The following is a 15,584-nucleotide window of genomic DNA, read 5'->3' on the forward strand; positions in this document are numbered from 1 at the left end:
TGTGCGAGGGAAAAATGTCCAAAATCAAAAATGTCCGCGGCGAAAATGTCCGAAACCGAGACTGAGGTGAATATGTCCCAAACAAAGAATGTCCACGGTAAAATTTTCAAAAATCGAAAAATTGATTGATCGTCAAATAATAAAATGGGAACACCCTGTATGGCTGTATATTTTCTATACTATGACTGAATACCTGAAGATATTTATAACTACCTATCTAATTTGTGATTAATTTCATGTAACGGTTATTACGATAAGATTATCGAGACAATTTTGTTACAAGGTATTATACGTAGGTAACACCTAATTAAAATTTTTTTTTTTTATATTATTATAGTCAATGTTGTAAATGCGCATTTAGTACTCAACTACTACTACTAACTGTACTACGAAATCACCGACACGTCCAAAGCCATTTGTAGTTTAAAATACGATAATTTCGATGTTTTAATTGTATGTTAAACATGAACTTTTGACTTTTAATTGATTGTGTGACGTCATACATAATATTATATACGTGGGGAAGGAGAAAACGATAAATTTCAAGCGTCGGATGACGATTTTGAATTGGCTTAGTATATCAAAAAGTTGTTAAGCCGGGCGGGGGTAGTTAGTAGAGTAGTAGTAGAAGTAGTAGTTGTTGTTGGTGGTTGTTTTTTTTGTTGTTGTTGCTATATTCGCTGTTTTTTTTTTTTTTTTTGTTCTCGTTACATAGTTATTATTACTCCGTGGTAAACCAACTTTTATGGTAGAAGAAAAAAAATCGTGACCGAAACTCTAAAAACTGCTTGTCTTCCCCACTCACACCATCGTTGGCATATTAAAACGGATTGGTTGTCAAACGGTAAAAGCCACTTTGGGAGTCATTCATAAACCGTTGGTCACTGAACCGCGAACACACACACACTGACAAGATATCGTGTATACACGGCCGCCATGGAAAGACCCAAAACTCAAATGCATTATTTTTTTTTTTTATCATTCACAACAACTACTGTTTAGGTGGTTCATCAGACGCCCCCCAATGTCCCATGCGCATAAATCAACCCATCTACCTGACTTGCTCGAATTGGGGATTTAAGTAGTAAACTACAATCCCACGACAAAATCCCTTGTGAAACCTGTTTTGGTGAAAAATTTATATTTATCCGTTTCAAAAATACCAAAATCATGTGTCCCAAAATTCAAAAGTATCGCCATACACCAGATTGGTAATTTAACATTAATATTGTCCTAGGATAGGTTAAGTTATAAAACATAGGAACATTAAGTATTTAAATGTGGGTATTTCAACAGTCTTTCAAAATAAATTCCTGGTTTAGTGGCATAAATAAACATTCGTATATTTTGAAAAAATAAATCAAAAAATTTTAAATCAACTGGGTAGTCCAATTTCTGATATTTGTTGATAGGTACATGGTTATTTTTGTATAAAAAATTATTACAATTAAACAAAAAATAGTCCAGGTTTACTTGAACTTCAATTTTATAATAAAATAATTGTGCACAGTTTTTTAGCACTATAATATTGAGAAATCATTTATTTTTAGAATCGGTTTTGGAATGTTAGCTAATTAATTTAAACAGAACTATTTTAAATTATATTTGAAGCTCCACTAATACTTTCAGGATGGACTTTTGGGACATGTACAACAATTATTATATCCATTAAATATTATACGTCATACTCATCCGTGGTCTTGACTGTATGCCATAGGCACACCTGAAAAACAGTTTTGTATCTTTGATAAGTTGACTATTTTGTAAATTTTCACTGATCTTTCCAGTTTACACAAACACCTTATGTATCATATTATATGCACTTGGTAGTTTTATAGACTTTAGCTGAGTTGAATATTATGTGATACTCAGAATTTATTTAAGTTTCTGGCATGGGAAATTCCCTTGATATAAATAAATAATTTTGAAAATTGTCAAGTATCAAAAAACGAAAGAAAAAATTGGCATTCAAATTAAAATGTTGAGGACATTAATTGATAGTTTGACGTGTATCACATTCAATACACATGCCACCAAACTTGGTAAACGATATGTCAACTACGAAAACGTCATGTACAACACGTCTATACACGATTGTTGTCACGTCATTGACTGATAAAAATCTATTTGTATCTTGAATGATAATCATAATGGTTACTAGAGAACACAAATAAATCATCAAGACAGCTGCTACCCACCAAATCGAAACGAAAAATCTTAAATACTTACCGCTTTATCGATATCATTTTATAATATTTTCATAATGTAGGTATCTTTTTACTATGAATATTATAATCAACGAAGTACAGTTAATGTACAATATACTATAAATACATAAATACCAATTTATTATAAATATTTTAATGAACGAGGCGTTATTTTTGTGTATTAAAAGCACTGTGTTTGGTTATACATATGGTTTTTTTAATACTATTGATGACATTAATTTATTTCCGATTCATTATACTATAAATTATTTATGTCAAAGAAGCTCAGCCAGCAAACAATTTTAATAAACGAGAAATGAATGACAAAAAGTAATAGACTTAAAAACCAAAAGCTTTCAAGTTTCAAAGGCAAAAAAAAAGTTAATATCCTTAAAACAACAATGAAAACGCATCATGACATGTATTGGATTGTTAATGTTATTGTATTTAGCTAGTAATAACATCGTTGTGTTAAAATAAATGAAAAACAAGACCTTTTATAATTAAATTGAAATCCAGAAAAATATAATCATTCTAATTAACTTTTCTATTTCATAATAACATTTAAGTATTGTATTTTAATGGATATTGGATACCTATATAAATTACTATATTATAAATTACATTATTTACACTTTCACACACAAATACTCATATAGCAATTCATTTAAAAATGAAAATATAAATTATATAAATTATTGTACTCAAACAAAAAAAATGTATATTTCGAAAAAAAAAAATTATAATATAATATACAATAATATTATAAACCTTAAAATCAAACTTAATAAATACAATTTTTGTAAAAATAATGCTGTGAGTAAAGAATAAGATAACTTACTATTCTTTAAAAAAATATTTGTTGGTATAGAATAAAAAGCGATCTAGAACATCTTGGCGTGGCTAATTTGGCATAAACAAATTTATTTAAATTATTTTGGCGTAAGACTATTTTGGCGTTAAGTTTTGAACTAATATGACTAGTATGCCAGTAATTGTCTGTGAGATTAATATAATACATAATAAATAATAATATAATAATTAATAAAGTAGGTGGAATGAAAAATCAATTGATATAAATGTATTGATAAAAAGTTATTGACTTTAGTAGTTATAGTTCATATAAATAAAAAAAATTTAAAAATAGAATTTAGTAACAACTTACATTTTGAGCTATTCCCCTTAAAAAACTAAGCATGTTGCGATTGTTGTAATTTTCTACAATTTAAAAAATTCTTTTGTCAACATCAATATATTTTTTTTCTTTTTTGGAGGACTATTTCCAGCTTCTAGATGTTGATAAAATGTATCACGTCCTGACTGAACTTTTCTTAAGTTGGCAATAAATGTCCACAATTTTGGATGTTGTACACTCATTTGTAGATTCAGTCGTATATTGACTGATTTTCAACGTGGTTATTTGTCCTATCTTCTTTATTTAATACCCATTTATGAACATTTCACAATCCAGATGGAAATCGAGCAGGGCGTCGCCGATTTCTTATTGTTCTACCAACATAGTATTCTTCGGACCAATCTAAAAGAGGCAACACATCTGGAGGTATCTGTTCAGTTAGTGCCTCTATTGCTATGTCTAAATTATCAATTTTAACAAATGCCAATGCTAAAACCATTTTTACCTCTATGGAAAAATCTACATCATTTTTGTACTTAGACATTAAATCTAATTCACACATCTTCAATCTAAAGTTTTTTGATAGGTGAAATAGGCAACCAAATATTTTAACCCCAGGAAATATATTTTGAAAAGCTTTAATAGACGCTTGTTCGAAGTCGAATGCTATTGAAATCGGTTTTAGCCCGGGTTTTATGTTTATAATTATTTGTAATAACTGTTCATAACTACACATAAAAAAAAAAGGGGATAAGTCGTGGATGTCACTTTGCTGTACAGTAGGTTACTGTAATGGATGGGGTTAAATTTGAATTCAATGATAGGTATCATTGTATACGAAAAACGATTCTGAACGGAGATGATTTGTCAGTCTAGGATATATTATATTTAAATATTGTCATGTATTCTATTTTGAAACAAATATCTTATTTTTCAATTAAGACGCATTTTGCATAAGGCATGGTTAATCAATTTTTCCAAAAACATTGCATGTAGTTACCATAATTCATAATACCTACCTTATATTATCATAGATATACATATACCTGGTTTGAGGATAAATCGTTATCATTGCGAGATTTCATAAAAATTTAAAACTCAAACGCTCAAAACATTTTTCCTATAATGACGCTTCAAATTTTCTCTATAGCTATTTGAAGCAAAACTTATGGAAAAATTAGTGTTGAATTTTATAACCTTAGATAAAAATACAAACAATATTGACAAATCAGACAAATTGAAAATTTCAGTCGTCTATAAATATCTAAAAAAGCCAAAATATTTTGAAAATTAAATCATGTAAAGAAAATGCCAATCTAAATAACTGATAAAATTTTCAAGTATCTATGACTTATACTTTTTGAATAATAACAAATATTTAAAATCGTTTCAGGATAAATCGTTATCGTTACGCTATTTCGTAAAAATTTAAAATTCAAACGCACTTAAAATTTTTCCTATAATGATGCTTCGAGTTACTCTATAGCTACTTGAAGGAAAACTTATAGAAAACTTAGTGTTGTATTTTTAATCCTTAGTTGTAAACTCAAAAAATTTTATGATTTTTCAACTTCAAAATTACTTGCAAATTTTCGCGTTTTCGACAGATTTCGTAAAATTTTGAACTATAAATGCTTATTAAAAAAAAATTGTGACTTACGATTTTTAATTTTGTTTAGCTACAATAAGAACAACTCATAAGGAACCTTGTATTAAATTTTCAAGTTTTTTTGGTCGTCCAACATTTTTTTACCGACACTTCAAAAAAAAATTCTCAAAAAAATTGAAAATTTCAGTGGTCTATAAATAACTCAAAAAAGTTGAAAATTTTTGAAAATTAACTGTTTATAGATTACACTAAAATTTCAAATATTTACAGTGATTAGTTTTTGAATTACAACTATATAAAAAAAATCGATTTGGTTAAAAACTGGTTTTGCGTAATAATTCCCGTTTTTCTGTAATTTTTTTTTGTTTTTCTCGATTTTTCTGAAAACTGTTGGAAAATGTTTACTTTTGACCTGTATAATGCACCAAGGATTTTCACTTGTACATCGTAAACCACCCCCAAAGTATGAAATTGAAGCATTATTTCGACTAGTTATGCTGTACACAGACATACAAAAAAAAACACACATCATTGTAAAATCAATACATTCATCACTTCCTTCAGAATCTAAATGGATGTACACCGTTCATATATGTTGCCAATATTACATACATTTGAGAAAAAAGTGAGGGCGCCACTTTGAAAGTACCATCTGCATACCAACTAGTAGATTCAGCTAATATTTCTAAGCAGTGGCGCCGAAGTACAAAATTAAATGTATGGCAAGAATCTCCAACAACCACCCACCCATCCACCCCCGCCACCTACAACACAACCCACAAATCAAATTTTGATTATCAAAATATTTGTTTCTAATGTTTCTATATACGATATCGGATATACCATATACGTATGTACATAAAATAAGTATACTCAATTCTTAAATGCATAAATAATAGTCGATAAGGCAGTATTAACATTCATATAATATATTAATATGGGTAATAAAGTATTTTAATTATTAAAAATAAACGTGCTTAAAAAGTCAAAACTCAAAAGACAAAAGTCAAAATAATAGAAAAAGTGATAACTAAAAATATAAACTAAGTATATTAAATAATAATTCATTTAATTATAAACTATTCAGTTAACAGAAATAGTTCATGAACACTAGTAGACAATAAACTCAACAAAAATAACAAATAAGTCGCTCACTCTGACCTGAATACTTAATAAAGTAATGACTGACTGCTGACTAGTGCTAAGCAACTGACACCGATTTCTGCGCTAATAGTTGTTACTGTTCTTACTATTGATTGTATTATTATTTATTATGAACTATTTAGCGTTTATTGTTCAGGGTTCAACGAAAACATTGATGTTTAATACCAAATATTCTCAATGCCCAATGGGCAATATTACTTAATAATTTGTGATCCTATTCCTATTAATTTTCATCTAAAGACCCACCCCCCAGCCAAATTTGTATATGTATGGCAGCTGCCATACATAAACATGGACTTCGGCGCCACTGTTTCTAAGCTCTGATAACGACCAAATATTAAAATCCTATTCTCACCTGGTCCGCTGTCATGTAGTGAAAATTGTTCTACAATACCTTCTGATGGCGAATAAATTTTAAATTCATCAGGTATCACAAGTGTCATCAAGTCTTTTGGTGCATCTGGGGCTGCTTGTATTTCACGACTTATTCTACGTATTTTATATTTTTTATGGCTCCGTCTGCTGCTAACGCTCCCTTAAAAATATAGACATACCCACAGAGTCCTAAGAGTAAAATAAGAAGTACCGGATAGCACATAGGTATATAGATTATTTCAATATTTACTCAACGAATTTTACAGAGTGCAGATGGTATACTAATATGTATATACCATTACAACTATTATAGACCAAAAGTGTTATTGGTCCAAATTATGTATACTTAAACTTCACTAGATGAGATATAATCAGACAACCTTCACTGGACAGGCCAGCTCTCGGGAATATAAAGGAATCAAAGTTTGTTTTCGTTACATCTCTGCAAAGCTATTCAGATATACATTTTGAAATAAAATGATTTACACATAGATTCGTGAATGCGTGGATTCCCATTTAATTTATTGTCAAACAACTCTAACTGATAACAACTATAACTTATCAAAAAAATTTTCCGTAATGATATATTCTGTATTTTTAATTTTTATTTGATATAAAGTCAAATTAAGCTTTATTTAAGTGGGTAGGTTAATAACAAATAATGTGTCCATTAAAAAAGAAAAAACTAATTTATTTTAATATCATTTAAATTCAATTTTTACCTACAAACTATTGAGCACTTAAAATAAAAAAGTATAAACAACGAGCAATATTAATATTGTTTATACACATTATTAATAACACATTATTTATCAAAGATTTTGTTTTGCGTTTTTAAGATTTTAAATACCCTTGTGAACTTAGCAGTGCATTGATAACAGATAACTTTTAAAATGGTCTAACAAATTTGTTAGTGAGTTGTTAGTGATTGTTAGACAACTTTCATAGTTAGTATTTTGGCGCTAGAAATTTTTTTTAAAAATTGTTTCAAATGTTATTAGAACTTTTTTTTTCACTCAAATAACAAATCTAGATTTGTTAGAGATTGTAAGACAACTTTCAAAGTTTGTTAGAACTTTTTTTTTTTGCTCAAACAACAAATCTAGGATTGTTAGAGATTGTTAGACAACTTTCAAAGTTTGTTAGACATTATTTTTGGCGCTAGAATTTTTTACTTTTGCACTGCTGCTATCTTCACGGCAGTAGTGCAAAAGTTTATTATAATTTTTTTTTTCGCTCAAACAACAAATCTAGGTTTGTTTGAGATTGTTATACCACTTTCAAAGTTTGTTAGACATTATTTTTGGTGCTAGAATTTTTTTACTTTTGCACTGCTACCACCAGAACTACAATTTATGGAAAACGAAATATTCAGAGTTATTAATGATAGGTATCAGATGAAGTAACAAATATAATTTAATGCAAATAATTATACTTTTCAGTTTTTTCATGAAGCGAGATTTTGTTAGCGTACCACAGGTTGAGAAACGCTTTGCATTGCAAAAGTTAAAAAGTTTATTGCGCAGAAAATAATGTCTAACAAACTTTGAAAGTTGTATAACAATCTCTAATAACTCACTAACAAATTTGTTAGACCATTTTAAAAGCTGTCTGCTATCATTGCACTGCTAAGTTCACAAGGGCATTTTATATATGACAAAAATCACATATAAATTAACATTTAGAGTGATTGGAAATAATTTATAATATTATACAGTAAACTATTTTTAATAAATTATTAAATTCAATTTTATTTGAATTTAGAACTAATTATATATTATAATAGTGATGAGTATCGTATCGTTAAATAATGAATTATATAGTGCAATTATTTGTTACCATAACATTAAAATAAATTGCGGAGTTTAAGTTTCTTATTATTTTTTTTTTTTTTTTTAACAAAACCTGCAGTTGAATTTTCTTTTTACCAACCTATAAAAATGACGCCATTATTATTATTACTATTTATAAATATGTATAATATTTAACACTCGAGTCTAAAATTTATCATAAAAAACATTTTATTCAGTTTTATTGTTCGAATAGTAAGTTGTTAGACGTAGTTATTTTATTCAGATGCTTTTAAAGCCACTATAATATATATACCTACAATATGACGTTATGATTACAACACATAGAATTAAATTAAATGTATTTTATTATAATATTGCACCTCATGCTACATATTATATTTTATTTATTGATATATACATATATATATATAAGACAAATATTGTGACATAATATTTTGTCACTTGGAACTACGTTTTAACAAGATATTTGTTTTGAAATGGTCAAAAAATATATTTTAACACATCGTTAAATTAAATGTCAATTTATTTTTATAGATAATAAAAATAAAATACTATACGTATCGTAATAAAACTATAATAATCGTGTTCGTATAACTTATTGTATTACATAAGATACTTATGTTTGAGGATTTAGTAGTTTATTATTTATTTTTTTTAATGGTAAAAAATATAGCACACCCATTAAATTAAATGTCAACTTATTTATTTGTATAACAACTTACTATACTATAGTATCCATACGATCCTATAGTTATTAAATTGTTAAAACAAATAATAAATTATAATGATTAACCGGTGGGTATTGAAAATAATTGTGTCCGTAACTCACTATATCATATAAGACACCAAAACAGTGGCGTACTTAGAGGGGGTGCAGGAGGTGCATTGCACCAGGGCCCTTTAGCTGTCTTTTATAAATAGAGCCCTTGAGCCCCTAATCGGCCTAATCAACAAGTAGCAACTGAAACTTTATAAGGGGCCCGAAAAATTAGGTGCCCCTCTATGCTTAAATACATAGATACGCCACTGCACAAAAATTAGACGATTGATTATTTTTAAATTGTCGACAAAATGTAACGAGTCGTTAGAATTTAACTTTTTTTACATTGAATAGATAATAATATATTAAACGTATCATGGTCAAACTATGAAAAACAAATAATTATAGTAATCATATGGTATAGGTGTTTGAAAATAATTTCGTTCGTAAATTACTTTATCATATTACATACAATGTTAGACGATTCGTTATAATATTCTATCCAAATAAGCAAACGCTTGCAACCAAGTGTTCGAAAAATGTGCAAAACAAATACACTTTAATATGCAGCATTCGTCAAGCATAATTTTATACGTAGGTATATTTAGATTCGTACGTATTTTATTTTGTTTACAAACGTAGTAGGACAGTAGGTACTATAGTGTATCTATGTATGTATGCGCAATTTATTGTGTGGGCATAAAAAACTAAACGAAATATGTGTGAAAAAAAGATAAAATACAAAAAAATGTGACCGAGCAGGTATATTATACGGTGTGCTATTGTGCATCGTCGTGCATTTTATGCAAATGGTACGTAGTTGTAACCGAACGTCGTCGTTGCTTTTTTTTATTATTATTGTTGTTGTGTTGTGCCAAAACACCACTCAGATATTTATATATAATCAATAAAAAAATATGCATCAGCCATGGTGCTTTTACCGAATGTCTATATCGGGATGGTCCATAAAAAAGTGAAGAGCAAAAAATAAGAGCCAAAAAAATAAATATATAAATATGATTGGGCGTAAGAAATACAGGAATGAGAGGTGAGTATATGGAGACGAATAAACTATGGACTTCACTAGATAAAACGACAGAGTACGTTAAAAAAAAAAAGACTGTTTTATTATTCACATATCGAAACTATACGGTATTTTTGGGTAGTTCCGTCGCACAAGAAACATTATTATTCAGTGTACTTTTTAATCATGCATATACGTACGTGCAACTTAGATATTCAAGTAAATACTGCAGTAATTAGTAAACATATTATACAGCAGGTTAAATGCAGACGAAATAAGTTATTATGATGTGATGAACTTCAAAAATTAAATCAAACTCGAATATTGCAATGAATATATTTTAATTTTGATAGGTTATGTATATTATATTGTTCATAGGTAAATTTAAAATTTAATTTAATATTACTATAGGTAATGTATGGACTTCTATTAAATTTGACATTTAAGAAGTGAAATGTTTTTCTACTTTTTTAAAATATTAATTATATAAAAAATACATACATTGTATACTTAGTATTGTATTCATATAATTTTCATCAGATTTTCAACGCATCTCAAATAATAACATTAATATGTGGTTCATCAATGTTTTATTGTGTCTATCGATACACTAATAATTAGTAGGTAAGAAGTATATTACAAAAGTACCATAAATACATATAACATCGTCTTCTGATATCAACAAGCAATAATTTACTAGAATTTAAAAATCAGCGTGAATAGTAATAATATAAATAACGATCTTATCATCTATGGCGAAGAATATGTTAGATATATGATTATTAATTATATGTTAATCATTTATGATAATCTTGACACCTATTATGTTATCATTATTATTGGTTTTGTTTACCCGATTCTGTAAGGAAACTGCTTTCACGATAAAAAAATAAAATAGCAGCTTCGACGGGTTTTTACGATGTTTGACAAGGTAAATTGATAAATGAGTGGTCCCCGCAGTAAACATGAAAGGCTCCAACGTAATAGTAAGTGGGATTTTCTGAATTGTGTCTTATTGCCTTACTAAAATCATAATATTGTTTTTATAGTTCTTATACACTTACATGTAAGTGTGAAAAGGAAAGATATGATAAGTAACTAACTAAAAAAGTAAAAGTTTCTTTTTATAAGTCGAAGATTCTTATTGTTTTAAACGTTAATTTTTTTAATTCTTCGCAATCTCAAACTCATTTGAAATCCCATCGAACTTATGATAATTCAATATATCGAATTTTTTACTACTAAAGTTATTTCATTTTCAATCAATCTAATGACAACTAATAGTTTAAAAAAAAAAAACATTGTAATAAATCAGTTTTTCTGATTTATATGAAAACCAATATTAGGTAGATTAATGCCGTGTTTTTAAACATTTACAATCGTGGATAAAACTGAAAATGTATTAAATACTTTTTTTTTTGTTTTATCGAAGTCCAAACCAATTTGTTATTGGATTGATTAAAATAATATATATTTTTTTATTCAATAATTAATAGACAGATATAAATATGTATTAACTAAAGGTATGTTTAACGAAATAGTTGATTAAAGTTTAAAAAAAAAAATACACTAATGGTTAAAATATTATGTTATATATAAAATAAATGTATATTAATTTTGTATATAGTTTATCATTATATTATGTTAACGCTGATGGTTCTACCTACATATTATTATGCCACAAATAACTAATTTGAGCCATTTTTTTTTTCAAATTAACTTTCTCTGTACATTTAACAATTCGTGATTCAGTATTCGTTTCGATATTTAACCACTATTTTTTTTTTTTTAATTTGAGATGTTCAAGATTGTCATAGTGTCACTACTCACTACCGGTTGTTTTCAAACATCCAAATATTCTAAATACGGACCCGATACACAAAAACTATACCATCTCTCATTTATTATAATATAGCTGGTATCGGGATATCCTCCCACGGGGATTTCCCATTTTAAAGTTGTAGGTTAATGGTGCTTACATTATACTATACTACCGTTTTAGAATAATAAATCTTCGTGTGACATCACGCAGTATATTATTATTTGCAAATCCAGAGAGTGAGAGTCTATATGTTCAATAATAATATATTGTTTACAATCGAAAAAGCGATTATTTAATATATTTCCTTAAAATAAATAGCGGGCCATACGCTATTATAATTTGTACATTAACATTGTAACAATTGTTTTCCTTTTTTTTTTAATTACATCATATAATTCATATTTCTATACGTAGTGATTCATTATATAATATATTTAAGCAAGAGAAAGAAATCGTTCAACGACAAAATATATTTTCGTCTAGAGAAATATTAATTAATTTTATGCAAAAGGCAATTATAAGGCATTGGTAAAGTGGCGTCCCCATCCCTCAATGCACCAATGATGCATTGCAATAGCCATAACTCCAACCATAACTGATTGTTGTGATCTGGTCCTCTAGGTTGGGGGTTGAGCGATGGGCTAAACAACTCGGCATCGTAAAAAGTCGACTTGTTATGAATCTTCTAAATAAGCAAATAAGCCTCAGGACAGTAATTTAGGAGCAAAAAATGGAAAACGGAACAAGGAAAGCAATGAATTAAGGATCGGTACATGGAACATAATAACTTACTTTATTTAAGCTTGGTGCTATGAAAACTGCTACAGACTAGATATAAAAGTACAAAATACTAGTAGTAGCACTACAAGAACTACGGTGGCCTGGCAATGGTAATGTAAAATCTGAAAATTACACCATTTTCTATAGTGAGTCAGAGAATGGTAGACATGAATATGGATTAGGGTTCATGATTAATGACGCAATACTACCACATGTCAACAGCTTTACGCCAGTAAGCGATCATCTGTGCATTTTAAAGTTAGAAGGGCGTTCTAATTTAGCATGGAAACAATGACATCAAATGTAAATTCTACGAAGAACTAGAAAGAATATATGTCACCCAACCTATAAACTGCATGAAAATACTAATGGGGGATTTCAATGCCCAAATCAGATAAGAGCTTTTGTATAGACCTATAATAGGACTGGAAAACTTGCACCTAATATCATCAAATAATAATAGCATGAGAGTAATCAGTTTTGCAACATATAAAGATCTGGTAGTAAGTAGCGCATTTTTCCCAAGAAAATATATTTTTAAGCACACATGGATATCTGCGGATACAAAAACTAAGAATCAAACCAAACTCGTTATAATTAATAGCAGACATTAAACATGCATAACGAATGTAAGAAGTTACAGGGGTGCGGATGGTGATTCCAATCACTATCTAGTAATCGCAAACCTCGTGACAAAGTTGTCAGTGAGCTGGAAGAAGATAAAACAACACAAAACAAGAACTAAAAAATTGAGCGCCGATTAAGCAAAAAACCCAGCAGAAGTCGAAGCATACCAAATTAATTTGGCTAACATACTTGATAGAGAAATTGCGCAACAGAATGACATTGATGAAACATGAGTAATGATCAATGAATCTGCGAATAATGGCACAGAAAACTTACAAGTCATGGGATTGAAGAAAAATAACAAGTTATTTAGTATAAAATGTGACGAAGTAATCAGGAACCACAACTTATGCAGGATTAACATGTTATAAAACGCTACATAGGAGAAAATACATTCTTATTAAAATGCAAGGTCTCAAGCAAGTAAAATATTAAGACAAAGTAAGAAATTAGTTGAAAAGAAGCTGATAGAAGATATCGAAATGTACAAAAAGAATCCAAGATTATTTGTTGAGAAATATAATTATGTAAATTAAGGTTATAAAGCAAGATCATCAATAATAAAGGACGATTAGGGAAACCTTATAATAGATGCTAAAAAAAGTGTTCTACACTTGATAGAATTTTTTAATAGAATTTTAAATAATATTCAAGATAAAATAACACACTACGAAAAAATAATCTACTGTACTGTGGAGCCAGAAATCACAGAATTTACATTGGATAAAGTTAAAACGGTACTTAATAAATTCTCTAAAAAAGGCGGGTAAGTCGTGGATGTCGCTCTGCTGTACAGACAGTAGGTTACAAGTGGGTTACTGTAATGGATGGAATTAAATTTGAATCCAATGATATTATATCATTGTATACGAAAAACGATTTTGAGCGAAGACGGCTTATCTGCCTAGGATATATTATAGATTATTAAAAATTTTCAAAACTTAGATTTAAAAAGAAATTTTTTTATGAATTTCTAGCTTAAAATAATTTGTGAATTTTCGTGATTTTTAAGTATTTTGTCGAAATTCAAACTTTGAATGCTTATAAAAAAAAATTGTGACTATGAATTTATTTTATTTTTCAACTGCTATTGTAACAATATGTTAAGAGCCTCGTATTAAATTTTCAAGCTTTTCTGCCGAACAAATAAATTTTTATCGATATTAATTTAAAAAAAAACTAATTATGATCGAAAATTTCAAATGCCTATGAATAGTTCAACTTAAGTCAAACATTTTTGAAAATTGCATGGTGGATAGAATATACTTATATAATAAACATACAGTGAAAATTTCATGTATCTATGGTCATTTGTTTTAAAGTTACATCAATATGGTACTTATAATTAACGAAACAAAAACAAAATGCATGCTAATGGCACGTCACACGCCTATTATGAACGATTTGGTGGTCGGGCTATACACCTCCATACACCTTTGAACGGGTTGATGCCTTCAAATATCAAACATCAATCATTAAAAATGATATGCACAATGAAGATTATCTTAGGATAAACTCAGTGAATCAAAGCGTATTTCTCACTAAATAAATTGTTAAGTTGGAGAATGTTATCTTGGGAAACAAAGGAATAATGTATTTAGTTTACTTACGCCAATAGTGATATATTCTTGTGAGACATGGTCGACAACTTTAGGAGATGAAGATGAGTTTCTTATCTTTGAGAAAAAGGTGCTGAAGAAAATATACAGCTCTGCGAGAAATGGATTAACTGAAGATTATGAAAAGATAATAAATACCAACTTAGAAACGCTTTATAATAAACCAACTATTAGATGCTTCCTAAAAGCCAAGAGTCTAGAATAGGCCAGTCATTTATGGCAAGCTGAGGGGAGCATAATTCAGAAAGTACTGATTAATTATCAAACTAGCAAGCACCCCAGGAGAATACCTCGTCAACGATGGCGGGATAAAGTCAATGCAGATATAAGAATGGTAGACGAGTAAGTTTTGAGATTGTCATTGATCGTGACAGGTGGAGAGGTATAGTAGAAACCAAAAGGCCTTAATGGCCCATAAAGCAAAAAAAAAAGGTAATTATAATATTTTGATATTTCGGTGTGGTAATGTAGGATGGGGGTTGGTCAGGATGAACTGCAGCTCTGCAGTCATTAATTTGCATGTGGAGTTCCCAATTATAATATTTTAACGTCTCAAGTGCGTTCCAGTTTATTTAGAGTTACTTCCCAGGGAGTACCATAAGAAGATGAACTGTTGGCTTACATCCCAAAAATATTTTGTCATTAATT

General features: G+C 28.7%; 1 protein-coding gene and 1 pseudogene across 2 annotated transcripts in view; both read right to left on the bottom strand.

Moving 5' to 3' along the window:
• Nucleotides 1–15,584, bottom strand: part of LOC107161452 (carbonic anhydrase-related protein 10-like) — a 229,519-nt gene that overhangs the window by 82,320 nt on the left and 131,615 nt on the right. The window lies entirely within an intron of this gene.
• LOC149060852 (uncharacterized) lies at nucleotides 3,358–3,904 on the bottom strand (annotated as a pseudogene).

Source organism: Diuraphis noxia, unplaced genomic scaffold (genome assembly GCF_037042655.1).
Source record: "Diuraphis noxia isolate RWA-SAM2 unplaced genomic scaffold, SU_Dnox_SAM2 contig0001, whole genome shotgun sequence".
Lineage (NCBI taxonomy): Eukaryota > Metazoa > Arthropoda > Insecta > Hemiptera > Aphididae > Diuraphis > Diuraphis noxia.